A 17,907-nucleotide genomic window follows, 5' to 3' on the forward strand; every position below is an offset into this window, starting at 1 on the left:
TTAAGGATATAAGTGTGTAATGGGAACCACAGCCAGTACAAAGATGAAAACATGCCTCTTTGTGAGCAGCAGAGGGAATGATTGTGTGAGACTAAAAGAGAATGAGTTCACATAGACTAGATTTATCTGTGGAGTCCCTAAAAGGGCAAATTCTTGAGGAAGAAAAAGGGAAAATGGGATAAAATTATACCCCTATAGTCATGTTAATTCTGGATAGAGTCTTATATAAAAGTCCAACCCTAGGATGTATACAGGTGATCTAAAGGAAATAACCAAATGATTCTTAAAGAGAAAATTAAGATAAACAGTAGAGGAGCCAACCCTAGTCCACAGGCCAAATCTAGCCAGTTGACTGTGTAAATAGTCTTATCAGAACACAGCTTCATGCATGCATTGACATGTTCCCTATGGGTGCTTTGCACTACAGTGGCAGAACAGCTAGGACCAAGATTGTGTGACACACAAACTCCAAAATATTTACCATCTGATCATTTAAGAAAAATGTCCCAAACCCTCCCTGTACAGTGTGACAATCCCAATCCACAATGCTATAAATACAACCTGGAATGTTTTAAAAGAAATTATTTCTAAACCCTACCCCAGATCTAAGAATTAAAATTTCTAGAGGGAGCCACTTGGAACTCAAGACTTTTAACAGGTGCCACAGCTGGTCCTTAGGCACAAGTTAGTTTGGGAAACTAGCAGAGATTTTAGATTCTTAATCTTCACTATCTTACAGCTTTGAGTTTACATCTCTGCTCTACCATTTCTAGTTCTCTTACTTTTTTGTACCTCTCTGAGCTTCATTTTTCTTATTATAAAGTGGAGAAAACAAATGTGCCTCCCCCACTGTGTTGCTGGGAAGCTTAAATGATCAGGATCAGTGTTTTATTATCATCATTACTGATGCTTCCTTCTCTTCCTGTTTTTCCTCATCTCTTATCACCTCCCATCTGATCTACCTGCTTGGAAAATTTGGGGTGCACTTGTGTTTGGAAATGGCATGTTGGTTTACCTTTAGTTCATAAATCTTGAGTTCTATCTTCTCTCCTTTTCTGTGTAAAAATATTCAGCAGATAAATCTTTAAATGATTTGCAGCATGTTTTATTTAAGGAGTACAAAGTACTATACAAACAAGGGAGGAGGATGGAGGAGATGGAGAAAGTAAATTGACCTGCCCCAAACCACACAGCAAATCCACGAGCAGATGTACAATGCCCGACCGCCAGTCCGACACCTGAACTCAAATACAAACATACCTTTCCAGATCAGTCTCATTATCATTTATTCATTACCCTCTTGCAGATAAGATACAACAAACCTATCAGCCAAAAACCTTTTATAGACCCACAAAATGCTCCCAAACCCTCTCTCCCCACCCTTTCCCAGCACCACCTGCCAAAGAACTCTGGGTCACTCTGCCCCTGTCATTCCTGGAGCACTTCAAGGGGCTCCAGCTGCCTCTCAACTGGATTTAAGTTTCACATCACAGGCTTTAAATTCCACTTCTCTCTTCCATTTCATGGCCAGAATCCTCCACTTCATTCATTTGTATCTCACTTTGTGGTATTTGCCCCAGACAAGGAAACCTATGCAAAGGCCAGGCATTCCTCTTGGATCTTAAAGTCCATTAAGAGGAGAAAAACACCCCAAGTAAGAGAACTGGAAGTCTTACCCATATTATCTTCTAGGCAGATCACAATGAGGAAATCATGTCCTGTTCCAGGAAGGACATTCTAAGAGGGGTTTGGAAAAACAGGTGGCCATTCAGAGGAGAGGCCTCAATTTGGTAAGGGGATAAAGAGTTCTGTGAGCTTGCAACATGATAGCATCGTTCACACACTGGAAGGCCTGTCACACAGCTAAAGGGCTGGGTTAGCTCTGAGTGGTTGGAGACTCAAAATCAACGCAATGGACTGGTGTTTAGGGAAGCAGGCTGCTCCCCCATTCAAGGGGAAGTGTCACAATCAGTCGAGCTTCCCCAAGCTGGAATATACTATTTGAAGATGTGTGTGATCTGGATGGGAACGAGTCGTAAAGAATGTTACAGTGGCAATATGTATTTCTGACCGGGTATCATGAGGTGATTGCAGGGTATAAATAAGTCAAGAGCATAGGCTTTGGCTCCATTTTGTCTGGACTCGAATTCTACTCTATCTTCACACCCAGTGTGGCCCAAACCTCTCTGCCTTAGTTTGTTTGCAATAATACCCAGCTCATCGTGTGACAGTGAGGGGTTCAATGACCTAATGAACGTATGTACAAGACTGAGAAGTTGACGTGTATGAGCATTACCTTTGTTTTAAGTACTTTATGATTTTTATCATCTGGTAATTCTGGGAACAACTCCTTTTAGCCTCCATATTTACTCGAGCGTCTGCTTTTTCGTCCTGGAGAACGCAGAGCAGCAGCTGGCAGTTAGCTTTTCACAAATGAAGCACCCTCTTTCTCCCTACTGAGGCATGACCAGGGAGGCTGGGGCACCGGAGACGGGAGACTCCCAGAGCAGGCTGTGTTCCTAGAACCTACAGAGAAAATGAAGAGAGAGTTGTTGGCTCTTTTCTCCTCGTGGCTTCTTGCCCTGGCTGACATTTCAGGGAAACAGCTTCTAGAAACACAGCAGCCACACATCAGCCAAATGGAAGGAAACAAATTACAAGGGCAAAACACTGGATTTAGTTCTAATTTGCACCTAGCACATGGATAGCCCTCCAAAGCAGTATTACAGCCACAGTAAAAAGCCAACATGGACTTGCAGACAAGGAGCTCAAAGAAGTTAGACAGAGCCCTGAAGAACTTAGCCATAGGTAAAAAGGAATTTCAGTAAATTATTGAACAATATTCACTAATGTGACCATCAGGCATCTACGTGTAGTCCACTGGGTGATCACTCGCTTGGGTGAATTCTTCCTGCAATGCACAGATCTGTTCGTGTCCTCCCGCTTCAGCCCCTTCCTTAAAACCTCCTGGGTCTCCCTACTGCTTACACCACCAAGACCCATTCTCCCAGGCAAGATTCCTAGGGGTGCAACACGATGTTCTGATATGTGTATGCAAGGGGAAATGATTACTACTGTAAAAACACTTTTCACCTTCCTTTTTTTTCATGTGTGAGAAGAGCAGCTCAAATCTATTCTCTTAGCTAATATTCAGTGCATAATACACTGCTGATGACATTCAGTCCTTTGAGTCTCTAGCTCTAGACTACCTTACTGAAAATCTGTCTCCTTTGACTCACATTGACTCACCCCTTTTCACCTCTGGAAATCATGGTTTTACTTTCTACTTGCCTGATGTTTCTTTTTAATTCTGCATATAAGATTGAGTGATATTTTTCTTCATATATTTGGCTTATTTACTTAGCATAATGGTCCCCAGTTTTATGCATGTTGTTACAAATAGCAATATTCCCTTTTTTAAGACTGAATAATATTTCACTGAATATGATCACTCTCTCTCTCTCTCTCATCTCTATATCTATCTCTATCTCTATCTCTTCTTCATTGTGTGTGCTTAGGATTGAATTCAGGGCCTCATACATGTTAAGCATGCATTCTACTGCTGAGCTATACCCACCCAAGTGCCATATATAATTTCATTATCCATCATCCATCTGTCAATGGACACTCAAGCTGATTTCCTATCTTGGCTATTGTGAATGATTCTGCTATGAACCTGGGAGCGTAGAAATCTCTGAGATGTTTATTGCATTTACTTTGGGTGGGTATTTCTGGGTCAGCTAGCAGAACTTTAAAAGTCCTATCTAACTTTTTATACTCTAGACTTTGGATACCCATGGGGAATTTTCACCATTCCTGGGAAAGACTGTGATCTTTACACCCTGGCCTTCACTCTTTTTTCACTGGTTATAAATCCCACACAACCAAGTACCCAGCCTTCCCTGACCCTAAGCAAGCAGTCACTCCATTCTGCATGCTCATTCTCTAGCCCTTCGGTACTTAGGCATTATAATTATTTTCCTTGCTGGTCTCACCCACTAGACTGAGAACCCTAATGACAGGAATTTTGACTTACTTTTCTGTGCATCCCCATCATTTAAAATCACTTATGACAAACAGGGAGCTGTCAGTATTTTTGTTGAATTAAAAGGAAGAAAAGAAGGAAGGAAGGAAGGAAGGAAGGAAAGAAGGAAGGAAGGAAGGAAGGAAGGAAGGAAGGAAGGAAGGAAGGAAGGGAGGGAAGAGGAAGGAAGGGAGGAAGGAAGGAAGGAAGAAAGAAAGGAAGGAAGGAAGGAAGACGGAAAAGGGATATAAGCAGTCCAGGGTTTTATTAGCACAGCTGAATCCCTAAATCAATTTCAGAATCTATAGGTTCTTTTCAGTGGACTTCAGTCTAAGCTATGTCTGGCATCTATGCATATTTTTAAGGAGAGAAGTACATCTCACCTCCTTCAGTGGAGAGATCCTCCCTCTAATCCTCCTGCAACAATCCTACCTCTGAAATTTGCTGGATTTTTTTTCTCTGTCTCTGTGGAGCTGAAATTATTTTTGCCTGTGGCTTAGTGGTTTCTGCCCCTGTTGTTTATATTTATTTATGTTTGTCCCGTCTTCTTCATTACCCTGTAAGTCTCTACCAATAAGCCCTGACTTCCTTTGTCAGTCACCCCAGTATACAACATATACATGGTTGACTGACTGCCATATTAGTGAATAATGTTTGATAATTTCATTGAAATTCCCTTTTACCCATGGTCTGATTTCTTTAGGATTTAGCCTAACTTCTTTCAGCAACTGGTCCACAGGCCCATGTTGATTTGCATTATAGCTGAATTAATGCTTTTGAATGCTATCCATGTGCTAGGTGATGTTTAGAACTAAATAAAATGTCTTGCCCTAGCGATTTGTTTTCTTTCAACTTGGCAGATTTGTGACCCCTGTGTTTCTAGGAGCTGAAATTGTCAAGACTCTTTTAATGCACCTCTTTGTTCGGGCAATAGCACGCCTGGTGGCTTTGAGAATAGCTGTCGTTTTGAGAATAGCATTTGTAGACACAACGGCTGCTGAAAAGGAAAACTCCACACACGGACTATTTCACTGGGAACAAGGCAGCGAAAAGAGCCACTATTGTCCTCCATTAAAGGAAATAAATGAAACCTAGTGTATTAATTTGATCCCGAACATGATGCAGCATTTTGATCTAAATCTGCACACAGCTGTATCTATATTGTCCATTTCAGAGTAGTTCTGATCCCAATCAGTGTCCATGATCACCCCCCAAGGCACCCGGTATAGAAAATATCTGGCTCCTGCTTCAATGAACTTCCAAGATGGCTTTGAGCAAACAGCGTTAGCCACAGCATGAAACTCCTCGGGTCCTTGTTACCCTCTGGAGTGTCATCAGCACAGGCAATCTCAGCACTGTAAAAACCTCAGACAGCTAGAATCCAAAAGAACCACAGGCTTAGGATTCTTCTTTGAAACTTGGATTCGTGCCATTACAGTTTAGCAAGAGTCGGAGACTAAGAGGGTACATTTATCCCCTTCCCGCTGGTAACACAACTCTTCCACGCACACGTGTGTGTGCCTGTGATCTTCCCACTGGCGGTGGGGCATTAAGACATTTACCACTTGTGTGACACTGAAGCTTCAGGCTCAAACGAAAGTGCCAAATCCCTCCTCGTGGGGCACATTAGAAATTGAAATGCAGCTGTCTGTCTCCCTTTCTAGAGCAATATATGTCCGTTGTGCAATTCTAGAGCAGTCCACTCCAAAACCTGGCCAGAGGCCGGGAAAAACACAGGCTTTCCTTAAACAATAGGAGCAACAGGAACCTCAGACTCACACTATGTTCAAATTGTTTACCATCCTCATGAAAGATGTCTTGGCGGAGAAATATCACTCTAGAGTCCTAGATAAGTAAAAAAAAAAAAAAGTAAATACATTAATTAATTAATCACTTAGAAACTCAAGTGCAAACAAGTTCAAAGAAGTAAGGACCAAAAAAAAAAGAAAAAGAGAGAGAGAGAAAGTTTTAAAGGAGGAAAAATTTTAAAACAGCATATTTTAAAACAATATATTCCAAAAACTGTCATTTATAAATCTCTTGAAAATTAATCCCAGAGGAAATAAAGGAGGAAAGGGAAAAGTTTTTTGAATGGAAAGAAGTGGGGGAGAACCAAAGAAACTGGAGAAAAATGAAAATGAAAGACAATTCAGCAGATCTTCCAAGGGTAAAAAAAAAAAAATCAAAGTATCTTTATATCTTTGTTAATTTGAAGTAAAAATGTCTCACATCTTTCAATTTGCATTTCTTTAATCACTAGTGACATCAAACATTTTTCCGTGTATTTTCTAACCAATCTATTTTGTCTTTTACAAATTGTTTTATGAATGACAAATGCTCAATTTTCTATGTATTTTCTTATCAATGTGTTTCAGCTCTATACGTATGATGAAGATTGCCGTATTTGCTGTGCCTGGGAAATCTCCACTTAATAGCACAATTATAAGCCATATTCATTATTCATCTTATTACCTATTTGCTTATAAATGCTTGTATACTGAATTGACTCCAATTCACTTGCATATGCATCATAAATTAAGAATCAATGCTCTAACACTATTAGAGAAAAGAAGGTCATGGGAAAGAGAGGGTAATGAGAGGGCTAGTAAAATCAAAGTGTGATATATACATCAATACACCACAATGAAACCCATTCTCTGTATTATTAATATGCACCCCCCCCAAAGAAAATAGCTGTCCTGGAAACTAAGATTTTGGAGAGGTTAACCATCAATGACTGTAGGAAATACACAGTAAACGTGTACTTGGCAGCACACCAGGGCAGGCGTCAGCATGTGGGGATTAGCAAATATCTTCAGTACAATGAGTAGCTGTAGGACATGACAAAATGCAGTTGTTGAGGGCAAGAGCAGTATCAGTAAAACCCACTGGTGCCTTGGACTTGGGAGGGATTCATAACGTTCAGACATGGCTGAAGGTCTGAGCGCCACTGTGCCCAGCAACCTTGTCCCGAATTTTCATTGTTAGTTTCGAAAAAAACACTGAATACAGGAGCCCCTGCAAAATCCTTGTTACAGTCAGTGCTGAGTCCCATTCTTAAATCCTATTTCATCTATTGTGTTATTCATTTAGCTCTTCTGTGATCCAGGCACTGCAGATAGACTGATCCAGAGGTGGTCATTGTCTTGACCCTGGTAGAGCTTGCTACCTGCTAATAGTGAGACTGACAATAAACCAATAAACAGTAAGTGACTCATGCAAATGATGGTGACAGGGAACAGAGTTCAATAATAAACCCAACATACGCAAATACACACGCATGTACACACTCACACATAACAAAAAAATCTCAGCAAACAAGATGTGGGAAGAAAAGCTAGGAAAGTAATAGGCTTTTTCCTGGAGGAGAAACAGGTGAGAGAAGATCTAAGTGCTCCTCGAGCATTCAGAAGATCATTTTTTTCATTGAAGACATCCAAGAAAGAATAAGATAAAAATAACGTATTAAATACGTCAGTTGTGTATTTCCAAAAAGACAGTATCTTCAATAAAGAAGAGAGTTAAAATATTTCTCCTGTAATAGTTTTTTAATAGAGGAGATTATTTTTTTACCTGCGATTAGTTTCCTAGATTTTAAGAGAAAGACTGATCATTGTTAAAATGTCTTCCATCCCAGGGTCTATTTCCTTTAAATTTCTCCTATTACTTTCCTTCTTTTACCCTGCTCCCTAAAAAAAAAAAAAAACATTACAAGCAGTTTCTAATGGGAAAAATCTTGTTAGAACATCATGTGGTGTGGGGGCTTCTATTCTAACCACCCTGGGTCTACAAATTTGGATTTCAGATTTCAGTTGCTTCTATTCAGACATTCTGTTTTAATAATTTTTCAAAAGATTCTTTTAACTTGGAAATCTATTGAGACAATCAGTGATTAGCCAAAATGTAATGAAGCCACATTGTGAATAAACAATAACTGAGGCCTATGTATCCATCACTTGGTTGTAATTCTTACATGTGTATATGATTAAATATGGCGATGGCAAATAGATGATTCTGGGACTTCCTCAACCCATCCTGTCACAGTATTAGAAGTAATACTGACCTTCCCATCCTCGAAGGGACATTTGTGTAGTGACAAGTGCATGGAAAGAGAAAAGGGACACACATACACACAGTAGTTCCATTTTAAATATGAGAAAACTGAAATTATAAGGTTGCTTAGCTGAGTATTCTGGAGCTGTTCAAAGTGAGGAACAGGTTTCAGATGTAATTTGCAGAGTTCTGGCCACTAAACAACATAAATGAATGAATGCCCATTTCCAGTTGGCACGGAGAGACTCCAGGGCTGAGAGGGTGGAAATCTGCTTTAAAAATTCTAAAGCAAAAACTCTTTCAAAATACAGTTACAGCACACTAATTAATGTGCTCTGATGTCCCTCCACGTCAGTCACCTCTAGAGCCTGAGACCATTAGTGCCACTTAGCTGGGCTTGGCAGTCCTCACCCTGGGAAGGGAGTCATCCGACAAGCCAAGGCGTAGACGTGGGTCTGCAGACTGAAAGGGACCCTCCTGTGAAATGTGTGGAACACTTGGTGTTTTTATTAAATAGTCTTGAACATTCTCTCTCCACCCATCTCTTCTTTCCCAGCCACATCCAATTCTTTCTTTTCTTAAATCACTTTCCAAAGCTGCTCCCTATCCCAAATTTTATAATTTTAAATGAGTTCTCTGCTGTAATTCAATAGATAACTCATTCCTATTTCCAACATTTAATGTATTTTCTCTTTCTTTTCCTGAAAGCAATATACGTGTGTAATTAATAAACAATTTAGTATGTTGAGGAACCTAGGAACTTGGCAAATGTTCTGGGGATATGAAATCTCAAGAAAAGCAGCACATTATAAGAAATAGTAAGTAATTACTTATGTAAGCTTCTTTTTAAATTCTAAGAACATTAACTACTAATTATCTACTAATTACCAGTACTTCAGCAGGTGTTTGCACTTAACTGTGGGCTAAAGCCCCTGTGAAAAACAAATCCCTTGCAGCCTGTCAGGGTCGGAGCTGAGTCCCACTGGACCCCAGCATGCCATGGGTTTGGCAGAGCTGGTCAAACGCCAAGGCCTTTGCCACTCGGCTGCTTGAGATACAAAGCCGATTCACGTTTGCACACTCTCCTCTCTTTCCCTCCTCTCTTCTCCCCAAATGCAGCTATTATCAGCAAGTGAGATTGCTGGCTCCAATGGCAGCATCCAGGTACCTGGGATTACCCTCAGTAAGGATGAAGAGGCCTTCACCAGAAATGTGCCCATGCATCCATCTCACTTGGGCACATGTGAAGCAGCTCTCTGTGTCCGATCAGCAAGGTGTGCCATCTCCCTTCCCCCTACATTTCCCTTTTCAGGAGTTTGCAGGTATGGGCTTCTCTCCCTGCTTTTCAGGCCCCTTATATCTATGAAAATGATCTCCAACAGTCCCTCCAGCTGCAAAGTGTGGGGCCTTGTGATTCTCCACTTCTTGAAGTTCTAGGAGTTGAAGCACTGGGACATTCTCTGAAGACCCAAGACTGTCCTGTGTGTGTTTGAGAAGTCCTCACCTAGAGGGTGTCATTTCTCAGTCACAGACTGGTGTCTCAATAGCATCAATAGTTCCTTCTTCAGGACACCTCAGTCACACTGGTGTGGCCCAAGTTCACTGGAGACAGGTTGTAAAAACCAAAAGGTGAGGTCTACCTGCACAGTCTCACCTAAAGTCTACCAGAGACCTCAGTTCTGCCAGGACCACGTCCCAAAGCAGTCCCTGTCTCACACTTGAATTTCTCTGTGAGTTTCCTGCAACTGCCACACAAATGACTTCAGCTGGTGACTTAAAACAACAGGCATTTATTCACTCCCGGTTCCAGGACCCACATGTCCACAATCCCGGTGTCAGCAGGGTTGTGTCCCCTCCAGAGGCACCAGGAGAGATTCTGTTCTTTGCTTTCTCCTCTTCTGCTTGTCAAATATCCTCAGCACATCCCTTATGGGACACTTGCCATTAGGTTTAGGGTCCACATACATAATGCAGGATGAGCTCAGATCCAGATCATTAATTATATGTGCAAAAGATACTTTGTCCACATATGATCATTTACACAAATTCCAGAGATCTAGATAGTTCTACTGGGTGCTACTATGAAACCCATTATGATTCTCTATTCTCTCATCTGTTAATTGCAATGCCTTAGGCATGAATTTAGAAAAACGATGATTCTATGAACAAGACAGATTAGGTCCTTGCCCGCATAGAGCTTATGTGTTATGATAGCAGCCTATTCCCATTTATTTTGTCTATTCCTATCAGATACACACATTCCCTTCAAGTCTATGCCATGCCATTGCTATTCAAAGCACATAACTTTTAGGAAAATCTAGTTAAATCATAGCATGTGTGCAGATTGGGGAAACAAGGGACATGCATGAAAAGTTTCTTTTCAAGTTTTCAGGGGAACAAGAGAATGGCATAGATGTGCAAATTTTATAAATTCATTTTACAATGTAATTGAAATGCCAAAAGATTGAAGAATTCAGTGTTGATGAAGAAACGGATATTAGTGCAATATAGAACAGCTCTGTCTTTGTCAGCTGGCCATCTTTTATATGTCACAGGCTGTCACATTCTGTCGTGTTTAACTGACTAATTACCCCAGTTTATTAAAACTGAACATGATCTCATGTATTTTACTTTCCCCACATTCAAGTGTTCCTGTTATCAAGAACTATTACCTAATGATATATCCCTCAGTTCTGGGGAGATTCCTGGTAAGGAAACAAGTGGCTGTGAGGAAAAATGGGACAGCCACTGTTGAAGACGAGTGTTGGACAATGTAGCTGTGTACGACAATACTCATTACTTAGAGATGAGGAAAACAAGTCCTGTGCCTGTTAGTGAGGATCTGGGCACCACAATGGCCAGGAAGAAGTGGGAAGGCAGATTAGGCTCCAACAAATGGACACAGTGCCTCTAATGGAGAGTTACTTTCCCATCAGAGGAAATGACCAGCAGTAATCAGAGGAAGGGACCATAAATTAGTTATGTGCTGCGTGTCTGAGGGCTACACCTCAACTGCAAATTATACGCTTAAAGTTTACCGGGTCTTCGTGGGGCAGGAGGATGGTTCTGGTGGCGATGGTGCCGTGTGCATGTTGAGAGGGGGTGCTGGGGGTGGCGGTTGTTTTGTTTTTAATGTAGATCCCTACCACGGTGAAGTGCACTTACAGGTGTGATGGAGGGAGCCTTGGGAGATAAAATCAAAATGCGTCTCATCTGAGAAAGCAAATGTTGTCATTCTGCACTCGTATCTATGTGATTACAGGTTTTTAAAAGAGCCGTGGTCAGAAAAGTGGATTCTTGAAACAACTAATTAGCACTTGGATCTCCAACACGGTTGCAGCAGCCATTTGGATTTCGTTTGGATCGAACCAAATAACATGCTGGGAGGAGCAGAGGCGGCCACTTATCATTTTTCAAAATGACTACCTAGACTTTTAAACTGTAGACCTTCTGACAGCAACGCGGCCATTTCTTGGTCCAGCAGGGGACATGGCATATGGGTGATCAGAATTCCTCCGCAACTTCCTCAGCTTCCCTTCATTGCCCAAGGTGGTCCATATATGTGTAAAATAACAAAAAACAATACTTGGGGAAGTTATGTAGGTGTGGGGAACTGGCAGAGAATGTCTAAATCTCTGGAACTTGCACAAACACCAGTCACAGAGGAAAATGCCTCTTACCCTTAGCTGTAGTTACAAATACAAGCACCCAAGATTCAGGAAAGGGAAGGAGGCTTGTTTTTTCCTTAGCAGATCCTGATTGTTTTTTAAGAAAGGTAGTTACTGCATGCTTTCCCCTGGTTAATCATGCTATTATGCTCCCATCAGAATGTGTCTACATTTCAAAGTGTCAGGGGAAACACTCACCAAACCCAGGCTGCAATCTTGTCCCCTGGTCACGAGTGGGACATGAATAAATGTTCCTCCATGGTCAAAGCCTTGACAGAGACTCAAAGTGCCGCCTGCTCCTCCCTTAGGAGCTTTTACTCTAGGACGCTGTATTATCAAAGCGAAGCAAAGCTTTAAAATCAGGAAATCGGCTCACAATAACCTGGATTTTTATTATTCTTTTTGCAAACTCTGAAGATCTAGCCCCCTGAGCTAAAATTCCCATAGAGCCACAATCGGTAGAGTCATGTGGCAGGTCCCCTTCTAAACACAGCAAGCACACTTAACTGCTGCAGCCCTCGGCCCTGCACATCACTAGTAAATATTCCCTGCCTGGACCTATGAGCTTGGAAGTTCTTGGTCTGCGGAGACTCGGTGGCCTGCAGAGGTTTCACAAAACCCCCCTTTACTGAGGCCTTTTAGGGTGCACGTCCTCTCAGCTCTCCCTGCCTAGCGCTCTAACTCCTGCTTGGCCACACGGAAGCACAGCGAACTCTCCCTCCTGTGCTTACCTAAAACAGCCAGCCCACACAAGTGCCATTACAGATCCTCTCACCCTCAAACCCTGCTGCCCAGATACTGTTTTGCTGAACAGACCAAGAAGCGCTATTCTGTTGGAATATAGGGGAGCAAAACCTGGTCATCTCTATGATCACTTTGAATACTGCACACCAGCCCACAAGCAGCTCCTGAAGGACTTTGGCGCACCCCCGGTGGGCCCCAAAACACTGGCTTACCTCTTTATAATGTTAGCTCTTGGTTATTTTCAATATTCTGTTCTTTTAAGTAGGTTGTTCCTTGAAAAATCTATACCTCATGCTTATAATACATGTTTGGATATAAAGTGTGCAGAATACCTGGTTATTGGTTTATTTTCTGCTGTGTGTTGAAATAGCTGTGATTCCTGAGAAAGGAAAACTGCATATTGTTTTTACAATAGAAGCTGTTACTATCAGTGTCCAGAGAAGGACGCTAAGAGCTTCCAAGACAGGAAGGGCATGCCACTTTGGTCATTTGCTGACAGAGCAGGCTCTGGGCCCATCTTTCACACTGAGGCCCAACACTGTCCGGTCAGAGTGAAAGAATGGCAGTGAGCACTAGAAAAATAAATGTACCACTGTGCTGGTGATGTGCGGTTTCCTCATCTGACTTTTGCTTCTGTGGATTGCTCAGTTTGCGAAAATTCACTGAGCTCCACATTTATGATTCGTGCAATTTTCTGTAAATATGTTTTATACAATAAAAAGTGAAAAAGAAAAGAAGGAAGAAGCAATTGAATATGAGTCTTCATTCAGTGTTTCCTGGATGGAGCCACGTCTGTCCCAGCCTAGCCCTCTCCTTGTTCAGGGCAGGGACTGGGTTTATTCACATGTGTTTCATTGTTGTCTAATGCAGGGTCTGGCGTGCAGTAGGGGGGCAGCATGTTCTTACAGAATAAATGAACTTGGCCTTGGCACAGCTTAGTACAGTGAGAATTAGCTCCTTTCTCCACGCATCTCATTATAACCTAAGCATCCATGCAACCAGTTCCCGACAGCTGGTTCTCCTTAGTGCTGGTCTCCCTTCTGAGGAACAGACAGATGAGTCAGAGCTCTATCCTAAGCCTGTCCTTTCATAGAGCTCGGTCCTGGACACAGGAGACTTTGGCCAGACACTGCAGCAGGAGTAGGAGCACTGAGACACACATAGCTGTTTCTCAGGGGAAATAGTTACGGAAACAAGTTGCTACAGCCATGCATTGGGCGGCTTCTGTGTCTGCCGTAGGACCTACGGACAAAGCACCACCAGAACAGCTCTTGAATCGATCTAGAGAGACCCAGGAAATGTTGACTAAAAAAGATGACATGGGACTGGGTAGGGGCTCAGCAAGTGATGATCTATCAGTTTCTGTCAACCACCATTTATGTTATGAGAGTTTCCCTACCAAAAATCCTGCTTTCTTCTTTCCCAGAGTAATAAAGTGTATTAGTCAGATTTCCCATTGCTGAACACAATACCCAACACCCACAATTTAAACAAGAAAAGTTTTAATTTAGCTTACAGTTTCAGAGGATTCAGTCCAAAGTCACCTGGATCCAAAGAAGAAACATCATGGTAGAAAGACTTGATGAGTAGAGATGTTCAGTTCATAGCAGCCAGGAAACAGAGGAAGGTTAACAGTGCCAGGGAGGAAAAGGCGAGGGACCAGACATAGCACACAAACTCATGCCTCCATGACCCACTCAGACACGCCCAGAACTGTGCTCTACCTATCCGCTGTGGCTCCCAATCCAATCAAGCATGATTAACCCTCCCAAAGAAAAAGTTATCTGGCTCTTCCCAAATCTAGCTCAGAACTGAATCACAATCATTTGAAAATATTTCAGCCTTTGTTAACCTTTCTAACTTCTAATGGGTGAACATATACAACAAAATTATATCACTTTTTGTCATTCATGAAAAGGCATAATTTCAAACAGATCGGTAGTCCACTATTTCATCAAAATACATGTAAATGAAAGGTTCACAGAATAACAGCCTCCCAAAGAGATCCCTAAAAACCTGTGACCCTGTGAAGGAGATTCACTTCAACCTCCCGTTTCTGGCATTGAGGGTGGAGGAAGGATGTCATGAGCAAAAGGATACAGCCAGTCTCTTGAAGACAGAAATGACCCTCCACTGACAGTCAGCAAAAAGGGGGGAATCCAGGCTTACCACAGACAGGAATGCAGAGCGACAGATGCCTTAATTCCAGCCATGCAAGAAACTCATGCTCTTCTTTTGGTGTACAGAACTTCAGGGTAATAAATCTGGTGGTTATTTGTTTGATGGTACTTGAGATTAAACACAGAGCCTTAGCACTAAGCTACATCCCCAGCCGTATCTTCTTTTAAATTTTGAGACAAGGTCTTACTAAGTCTCTAAGTTATCCAGTTTGGGTTTAATCTTGCTATCCTCCTGCCTCAGCCTGCCAGAGTCCTGGGATTAGAGGAATGTACCATCATGCCCAGCTATTAAATTTGTATTGTTTTAAGCTGCTAAACTGATGGTAATTTGCTACAGAAGTGATAGAAAACTATTATCGAAGGGAAGTCTCATGTCCCGTTGGTGTCAAGAGTGGTCATTACAGATGCAGCTCTGAGACTGATTCCTCTTGGCTCTGATACTTTGTCTCCAAGTGACCTAAATCAAATCCTGCCCCCTCTGATCTTCAGTTTCTGAAGCTATAAGGGCCTAACAACACCTACCTGTTACCTGGGGCCATGTGATTACACCAGGTCAGGCCCAGAGAAGCACCAAGCAAGATGCCAGGGATATAAGGGGGCTCTGTAAATGTTCAGAAGGAAAATAAACCCACTACATCCTTTTGATGATTAAAAAAATATCAACTGGGTCACAGAATTGCTCACACTCATTTCTTAAAGTCATCATGAGCCCAGTTCTAGGTGAGGCTTTTCTCTTTTTCTGCATAGCCATAGTTGTTTTTGTGTAGCTCAGCAGGGGCTGGGGGTAGGGGACAGAAACTGCACATTATGGAAGAGTAGAGGGGAGGTGAGTCCCAGCGGGCCTTTCATTCTCCGAAACTCAGCCCCTAGCAGGGGTTGTGCTGGGGTTTCCCGCACGGTATCTTTTGTCAGAAACTGAACCCAGGGACCTTGCATTGAGCTATATCCCTAGCTCCTTTTAACTTTTTATTTTTTGTTTTTGTTTTGAGACAAGTTCTAAGTTACTAAGTTGCCCAAGCTGGGCTCGAACTTGTGATCCTCCTGCCTCAGCCTCGGAGAGTTGGAATTGCAGGTATGTACCACCATGCCTGTATGAGCCCATTCTCATCCACCAACAATATGTACCAGCATCTCCCACCTTTAAAAAAACTGTCTTTCCTCCCATTTCGTTTCTTCTGACAAGAGCTTCTGCCTCCAAGTCCTCCCCTCCCACTGGTCTCTCCATCCATGCCATTGGTGCTTGTTCCCATCTCCTTTCTCCTTACCTCTCTGTCTCCCAGGTCTGCCCCTTGGCAGGTGACAAGGTGCTGTATGCCCGCGTTTGTTTTGACATCATCTCCCCTTGTTTCTGATGACAGTCTCTCTGGAGTGCTTCTCCTTTGCTGACCTCTCCTTTCAGAGCACTGCCTCCTCGCTCAGGCTCAACACACCAGGTAGCCCAGGCTTATCCCGGAGGGGTGACATCACTCACTCCCAGGGCTTTAAGAGCCAATGCAACAGCTGACTTCCAAGCTTATCTCTAGGTTTGCCCTTGGCATTGACTTCCAGACGTCCCTTGGCTATCTACAGCCATGAGCAAAGCTAACACAGCCAGTTTTTGAGCCCCAGGCCTGATCTGCTTGTTGTGCGAGAATCCCCATCCCCAGTACTCAACCTGACCACTTATGAGTTCCTCAAATCAAAAGTCTGGAAGCAATTTCTGTTTTACTTTTTTTGAATACCACATCTCTCCCATCAGCAAGTTCCTTCAGTCTAATTCCAAAACATGTTGACTATCTGTCCACCCCCAAGCCACCCACCCAGCCAGGCCTCCTTTCTCCCTACAGCTGGACCCAGGCAGCAGCCCCAAACAGGTTTCCCAGATGCCCTCTTGCCCCACCTCAATCCTGTTACATTGTTTATAAAGAAGATAGTCATGTGCTTTTAAAAATCTAAGTTAGATCATTTGATTCTTCTGCCTAACCTTCCCAGTGGCTTTACATTGCCTTTAAAATGAAATTTAAACTTCTTATTGAGCTGTAACTGACTCTGGGACATCCTACCCCTCCCCAACCTTTCACCCTGGCAAGGGTCGCTTCAGCCCTGCAGGCTTCTTCCTGCTCCTTTATCTCTCCAAGATCAGCTTTGATTTAGGGACCTAGCACATGTGATCCCTCCCCCTGGAACTCTTCACCTATCTGACACTTTGCAGCTGGATTCCTTTCATCGTCCCTCAGTGCAAATGTCCCTTCTGCCGCCCTTCCCAGTGGCCCCCCACATAACTTTTACTTCACAGCATTTGTCACAGCCTGCGACTTATTCATTTCTTGAATTATCTGCTGGCTTATTAAAATGTGAGAAAAAGAAGAAAGAAAAGCAATTGGTTATACTGAACCCAGCGAATTGCTTGACCTGCAGAATGTGACAAAATGGGTTCCCAAGATCAAGTGATAGAGACTCACAGCATCATCCTTGGTCTTCTGGGACACTCGTGCTCGGAGTCCTGAGCCACTCACCTTGCTGACAAAGTCAAGCTGGGGGTGACACAGGAGATCTAGGGCACTATCAGCCCAGTGCCGCCTTCCCGCCATCCACACCAAAGCCCTCAGCACGATGCGAGAGTGAAGCCAGTGTCTTTGTTATGTGATCGCCTTCAACGCCACACAAGCAAAGGAATCACAGGCAAGCCTTCCTAGCAAAATCATGAAGCATAATAAATTTGTTGTGGCTTTAAGCCACTAAATTTTGGGGCCATTTGTTATGCAGCAATTACTATCTGGAATAACAGTGCAGACCATGCCCCATTTATTTGCGTTTATAAGTCACAGAAAATCAGTTCCTCTGCCAACCTTTATAGGAAAGTCGCAGAGAAGCTAAATCCCTTTCTAGTGTGCACATCCTCAAGAGATCAGAGAAATAGAAAAGATGCAGCCCTTAACCCTCAGAATCACCAAACAGACAGACACCTGCTAGCAACTCAGAGTGAACATTAGAGACCCAAAGGCAATGAACTTGATCAATCTGTGCCGAATTTAGGGAACACCCAGATTCGGTCTCTATCCTCCCACCTCAAGACTTGTTTGCAGCCCACGTGCCACAGCTGCCCTTCCATAAGTGAGGTGAATTCTTCAACAAACACCACCCAGTATGCCATGGGCCTTGGAAATAGCCTTGGTTTGGTCTCCCTCCCATGGTTCCAGCTTAGCCCCTTCAAGTGTTAAACAACTTGTGACAAGCTGCAGGAGCTCCTTGATGTGAC

This window comes from Chinchilla lanigera, unplaced genomic scaffold, assembly GCF_000276665.1.
Source record: "Chinchilla lanigera isolate Chin_1 unplaced genomic scaffold, ChiLan1.0 scaffold00001, whole genome shotgun sequence".
In the NCBI taxonomy this organism is placed as follows: Eukaryota; Metazoa; Chordata; class Mammalia; order Rodentia; family Chinchillidae; genus Chinchilla; species Chinchilla lanigera.